We start from the raw sequence: 7,500 nt of genomic DNA on the forward strand, positions 1-7,500 counted from the left end.
TCCTCCTTCGACATTCCCCTCCTCCTCTATCTTCTCACTTCTTTCCCCTTCCCCTCCTTCTTCCTCTTTCCTACTCTTCCCTCCACTACCCGTAGACTGTTCTTCATAGTTTTAACGGGCCTACCTGCAGGTTGTTATTTAAGAGTTTTTCCGGGCAGCGCTGGGTTGGTCAGCCAGTGAGTGTGTGTGTGTGTGTGTATGCGTGTGTGTGTATATATATATACATATATACATATATATATATATATATATATATATATATATATATATATATATATATATATATATATATATTATCCACTGCTCTTCTTTTCCTTCTTATAAGTTTTTCGAACTTTAAACCTTTCCTACAAGTCTATCTTCCTTCATTCTCTCTCAGTGACCAAACCTGTTCCATCCTTCCATCTTCATGAGCCTTTCCATCACATCCTCATTTTATCTTTATATCTTACATGCACTCATCGGTTGGCAAAATATTAACGGACAACAAAATCTTGTCAAGTTCTACCTTATATCTTTTATTCATCATCCGCAAATTATAGCTGACTGAACTATAACTTAAAACCCTTCCAAATCTTGCTTCTCTTGAGACTTCTTCATTTACATGACTTGTGAAATGCTCTCACAAAATTCTTTGCGTCATACGAAAACAGATTTTCCCTCCTCTCAACCTGCTATTACCTGTTCCATTTATTCATATATATATATATATATATATATATATATATATATATATATATATATATATATATATATATATATATATGTATATATAATACACACACACACACACATATATATATATATATATATATATATATATATATATATATATATATATATATATTCATATATATACATATATATTTGTAACAATTTATAGCCCCCAAAAGATGCGTAAAAAAAAGTCACGCTATGGTAAACATGCCAAACAAATTTTTTTTCAGGCTCATCTGAATTTCCTTTCACTTGCACCAGGTATGCACTGAGCCATTCAGACATTCCTCCAAGCGCTACTGACATTCTACAGTGACGTCTGTATTTCAAACCTGAAAATGTGACTTTTCTGTCACTTTTTCCAGTGACTTTAGTCTCGACCATGCTCAGGCGACTCTCAGAGTGGTTCGGTAATGTAATTACATTCATCTACTTGTGGGTCACATCTACATTGTCCTACTACTCCCCAGGAAACGATTTCGTCTCCTTGTTGTTAAACGGATCAACCCGACAGTCAGACAAGCTTCTTATTTTTTTTAGGATCCAGTAGATTCTACTTCGGTCTTCAAATTAAAACGTCAGATAAATTTCGGGGAAATTGCTAAGGTTGGCAAAATAATAAGCAGGTGGAGTGAACTAAACATTAAAATATGTTTTCCTGAATTATTTAATTAGTGAACTAGCTTCACTTGTATTCACTTATAATTCTAGTAAGAATTCTCTTTAAAATAATCAAAATTGCAAAATTTTCAATTTATTCCATTTATAAGGGTGATATATGGAATGCAGAAATAACTGAACCTCTGTCATGTTTCGCGCTGTTCAAGGGATTTTCCCCCATTTTTAATCTTAACTGAGGGGCTTACAGTCTATGGGTTCTGCCCCTGGGGTATCACTCCAAAGCATTTTTTCCCCAGGGGTTTTGTCAGGGACTCATTACAAAACACTCTTGCTTGATACCCACAATTACACCAAATTGGTGGCTATTCTACATATTTCAGCATATACTTTGAGCTTCAGTTTCATCATATAAAACTCACTTTGCAGCCTCGTCAATTTCGGGGTATGTTTTCTTTAAGACTCCGTACTTCAAATACATTTTCTTACTTCGGGCTTAAAACTTTTGACGCATAACCGATACGTAACAAACATTTCATCAGAACACCCTCTCCCTTGCCAAGACCAGCAATGCGCTCCTCTCAATGTATATGCATTTACAATTCTTTTTACAAAGTCCACTGTCACCTTTTAAATTATTTATGAATTAAAAGACATTTTTTAATGATTATGACGGCTCTTCTCACTACTGCTTCTATTTCTCCCACACAGGTATTGGAAGATGGCTATTACTGCACTTCAGCAAATACAACCGCCAAACAAGACTACAAAAGAGGTTCAGTTTTGGAAAATCATGGCACTCCATGATCTACAAACAACTGGGCACCCTGAACTATGATCCTGCGTTTCGAAGAATTTGCAATCGACGAAATTATATAATTTTCGAACTGATTTAGGATACCAACCCTACCAAAAACTTGCGGCACTTTTTCTGTTGCAAATCCTGAGTAATGACTAGGAAGGAAATTTCAGTGCTTTTGAATAAAATGTTCAGTGAGGTTAAAGAGGACAACACTGATGAATTTGTTAAAAGCTACCTTGTACATGAGCTAATAAACATTTACAAGAATATTACTGTGGGCGTATTTATTCAGCGCCCTTGATATTTGAAGCTATTAACGGTCTGGTGTTTGGTTAGTAAGTTAGATCAAATTAAGTCCTAAGATAAATAAACGTTATTACAATTATTAGAAGACGCACGTAGTTGCCGAGTTATCACCCTGGCCTAATTACCGCTGCAGTAATTAGGGTCAAGACAAGGAAATGGTCGTTGTCAAAACAGTAAATTCCAATTTAGGAAAAGATCCAAACATCAACTTGGGCTACACGAGGAAAGAGAAAAAGAGCGTCAGAAATATCAGTGATGAGGAGAACAAGTTTAAAATTGGATTATAAATAAATTACTAGTTCTATGATGCAATGTGCATTTTATATGGCCCTGATATAAAAAAGAACCTCGACCAGAGTACTTGAAGATGGTTTTACTACAATATATTCGTGTAAACATAAAAGTTTAAAGGAATCAAAATTCAGCGAACATGGTTAAGCAAACGGCCTAAAATAAGAAAATTATAGGAGAATGGTCCAGTAGGAGAAAAAAAGTAGCTTATGATAACCTTAATGTATCATTATGATATTCACCATTTTACGTCACATTTTACTAGCATACTGAAGGAGGGGGATATTTCAGAAAAAAAGGGTATCTTGATTTTTATAAGAAACCAGAGACAACAATCTAGTTCTGCCTCAGTGCCATTTTTTATTACATTCTGAACAGAGGTCTTTTTTGCCGATAAATAAAATGAAGACGGAGCGCCATCTGATACAACGAATTTGAAATTTAAAATCAATTTGAGGAATAATAATAAACACCCATTACAGTATATTACTGATCTTAACTGCACACATTCAGACAGGAATTCTGACACAGCAAGACCATCCATCAAGGTGAGTGCTCTAAATACACCAGTGTGTGTACAGTGAAACTGGTCATTAAAAAAATTATCTCATGAATTTGTTAACTTTGCCGATCCCGTTTAGCGCATAAAGGAAAACAATAAACCCCAACGACTGACTTAGCGTTAAGTGAATTTAGGCAAGTTAACATCCCAGTAACGTCTTTGCAACCATATTCCTCGTCTGGTATACGAACATTTTTCATGAACACAGTGCACAGATTTTACGCTATTCTCTCAGGTCCAAGTGCATATGACGAAATTCTAGATTGTAATACGCACTTAGGCAGTTTTGTAGACTTTCTGTCATTAGTCTCGTTCTGCAATGGTAGTTTGTATCCTACTTGGAGATTTGACGTCTCTGATTAATCACTTTACTTTAGTTAGTTTATATTCATAAATATTTCTGTTTATCAAAAATAACATAATACATTTTTCTTTTGTTTCTTCACTAGGGTTTCTCTACACCGTGATTTTCCGAACACAATACATCTGGAGGGTCTGCGTTCATCAAACTAATTAACAAGTCATTAATACTTGGCACGAGTAACCAGTTTAAGTAATGAACTTAGTTTGAAATATCTTAGACCTCCACTATTCATGTTCTCATTTCCAGAAATGATAAACATCTAGGCTGAAGAGATTTAGCTGTGATTTCGTCGGCAATATTTTCAAATTTCCATTTTATGGCTTTACCCCCCCTTCTCCTGTACGGTTGCTCTGGGCGGTGCAAAATACATTGCTTAATTCGTACAGTATTGCTATTCTGTCACTTGTTTGTTACTTTTTTTTTTGGTCCTTGATATTTCTACATTTTCCGTCTCTGTTTTAAGGTCTATTCTTTTTCCAAATTTTGTATTACGTATTTCACATTGTTTGTTTATAGTTTTCTCAGAGAACGAAACTGATAAAAAGGAAAGTTTAATCTACCAAAAAGACCTTTGATCAAAGGTCCATTTGAGGTCAAGGTTGCAAGATAGAAAAATAAATAAATACATAGACAGGCAGATAGACAAGGATGGAGCAAATGCTACGAGAGAGAGAGAGAGAGAGAGAGAGAGAGAGAGAGAGAGAGAGAGAGAGAGAGAGAGAGAGTCAAACCTAGAAAACCATATAACGGTTTTCCATTATAGTTGAATTAGCTTCTCCATTATCGTTTTTTTTTTCCAACTTACAACTTCTTTATAATTCGATAAAACTACCTCGTCATCGTACTTTTCATTTGGTTCAAGGTTATTTGGTCCAGTCAAGAAATATATTGACACATAATGAATACTGGAACCAAGAGGTCTGTATCATCAAACTATTCCATTTTAATGACCTACTTTTCCTTTAGATTTTTAAATCATCAAATCTTGAGTCTTATATATATATGCCCATATATATATATATACTATATATATATATATATATATATATATATATATATATATATATATATATATATATATATATATTGTTTAACTGCATTTTATATATATAATATATATATATATATTGTTTAACTGCATTTTATCCCTTTTTCCACTCTGAGATGGTGGCTCCACAAGGTACTAATATTTTACTTCTTAGCCAATCTTTTTGAGTTGGGTTATTAGCCCTATACACACTAAAGTAATCATAGCCCTGAGGATATCTCCACACACCCTCAAAAAGATATATGTCTATGGTTAACATCAGTAGATTCGAAAGATCTTAATTTGTATTACCATATATCATCTGTAAAACCAAGGAAGTATTCTCGATATAAAAGTCGTGAATTCCGCGAAACTGCAAAAAACGACGGAGAGTGCAAACAACGCCGGCTATCGCATTCATCTCCCGATTAGGAAGTGTTATTTGAAAAATCATGATTCAGTATCAAGATCTTTTTCTTGTGACTTGCACTTCCCGACTGCTAAGTCTTTGAGATTCCAGCACCTGTTGAAACCCAGAGTCATCGAGAGACCTTGGATGAAATGATTAACTCGGAGGGGCTTTAAAATGCTTTGAAGAAGCCATTGAATAAAGAAACGTTTGTTGGAGTTTCACACATATCTGGAGAACTCATAGATTGCTTTTGATTCGTGTCTGATTTTATTTTCTTGAATTAGTCATAATATTTTTCGAACATTTTGGGATTAATTGGTCTCCTACGCATGCTTTTTGTTATAACATAGCGAAATATTAATGACCACAAGAATGAAAGTATATGAAAAAATAGATAGACAAGTTTAAACGACCGTCGCCACCCCCAGCAACAGCAACAACAACAACAAATAAAAACACAACCGCAAAGTTTCCTGTTTTCGGTCCACACCTTTTAAGGTGCAAAACCAGTTCGATCAAGAAAACTGCTACTACCACTGCTACTACTGCTACTACTGTACAACTCTATTATTATTATTATTATTATTATTATTATTATTATTATTATTATTATTATTATTATTATTTAAGAAATTATAAATCTAGGTCTTAATTCAGGGTATATTCATTTGCCATTTACTCACAAAAGTTACAGTAATATCAAAAACACACAATCGTAAAAAAAAAACCCTGCAAATTACTACAAAACTCAGATGAAGGAAAAAGAGAAAGAATCAAGGAAGACTCGGATAAATAACAGAAATGAGTGGGAAATCACCTGCAAAATGAATTTTAAAGGTATCATGGATTAAAATACAAGAGTTGCACTAATGGGTTCTGGCTAATTCGACCACTAAAGAAGGTAAGAAATTACTTTTATAATAACTGAATGTCATATGAAATGAAGTAATTGGTTAAATGGACACGCACTTGATCTGTAATCGCGGTATAAGCAGTGATACTCATTGCTAAAGTATGTTATTACATGGCTGAAATTTCAACCAGCTGAATAAAGCGAAACTTAATGAGATGTGGAAATAACTGCAGATATTTAACTTGAAATAAGGGCCCAGTAACCAATGTGAGGTAAATTCAGGATTAAAATAAACAAAACAGTCAAATAATCACGGTGTAGGCTGTAAAAAAATATATCCAGAATTAATTACAAGATATTTATTAAACAAACCCCCCCCCCAAAAAAAAAACAAGAGTGAAGTGGAAGATTTAGACAAAAAAGTAAAATTAAATAAAATCTTAAAGCACTAAGTTTAGCAAGATACAACACAAATGAGTTGTTTGTATGCAAGAAGCAACCGAGTTTTTTGTATGAATTCTTGAAGTGGCAGGTAATGGATTGTTTGGAGTGAGTTTTTGGTTGGTATAAAATTCTGTGATACTGAGAGAGAGAGAGAGAGAGAGAGAGAGAGAGAGAGAGAGAGAGAGAGAGAGAGATAAAATCTGATTCTATTACATTCAAATTTAATGATTACCTGAATGATGTAACCATCTCATAGCGTCACCAAGCGAAGAAAATATTCTAAAATACAAAAAGACGTCGAGCAATGCCAACTCAGCATACAATATTCGAAAGAACCCGCCATATTCGCTCAAAGTCTTGCAAAGGATTTCGGAAGTCGATGCGCAAGACTAAATATATTTGCCGGCTATAAGAGTACCGAGAAAGCCACCCGCTAATCTTACGGCCAGGTAACTCAAGCGCCTAAGAGTTAAGTAAAAGTCGAAGGGTGGGATTCAAACTGATGAAAATCCAGCAACTAAGATAAAAACGGTCATCGAGCAGACGACCTCCCACACTGCATAAAATCATATCGTCGTCTCCTGTCACCTGCTCAGCTAATAAGGAGTTTAATAAAGACTTTTTTTTTTTTTTTTTTACTATCTGGAGGAGGCGGGGTTTTCTTTTTTTTGGTAAAGAACAAACTATTAAAAGGAGAATTTCAGCGATATTTTTTTTTTTATAAAACTTTCTGCATGATGTTGGAATCTATACACGTACATAGATGTAAATGCTCATTAAGTATAATTACATGAAATAGAGAAGACCCAATACATAAGAATGTGAAGTATATGCAAACCCTCACACACCTACTTATCTAGCAAATCATCTCTTGCTGATTACTTGGTATTTGACAGCTGAAGGTATTTACCAAGCGACTTTGAATCCGGCTTCGTACATAAAGGTCAGAAGCACAGGGTCGGATAAAAATATGAAACCTCTGAAGTCAAAGTACAAATTAATCGAAAGCGATTTCCAAGCCACTGCAAATAGGGTCGCAAGAGTACTCTTGTAGCCATCAAATGCTATCTTACTCTTGCTAGGAAAAGTAAAGGTAAGTTATAA

General features: G+C 34.4%; 2 long non-coding RNA genes across 2 annotated transcripts in view; one reads left to right on the plus strand and one right to left on the minus strand.

The window, feature by feature from the left end:
- The window catches only part of LOC136834334 (uncharacterized), a 124,661-nt gene extending 122,252 nt beyond the window's left edge, over positions 1–2,409 (plus strand). Inside the window, exon 2 of the long non-coding RNA XR_010851748.1 lies at positions 2,047–2,409. This is a non-coding gene — a long non-coding RNA (uncharacterized lncRNA). The remainder of the gene's footprint in view (positions 1–2,046) is intronic.
- Positions 1–7,500, minus strand: part of LOC136834333 (uncharacterized) — a 921,310-nt gene that overhangs the window by 239,682 nt on the left and 674,128 nt on the right. The gene's annotated exons all lie outside the window — the stretch shown is intronic.

This window comes from Macrobrachium rosenbergii, chromosome 53, assembly GCF_040412425.1.
Source record: "Macrobrachium rosenbergii isolate ZJJX-2024 chromosome 53, ASM4041242v1, whole genome shotgun sequence".
NCBI classification, from domain to species: domain Eukaryota; kingdom Metazoa; phylum Arthropoda; class Malacostraca; order Decapoda; family Palaemonidae; genus Macrobrachium; species Macrobrachium rosenbergii.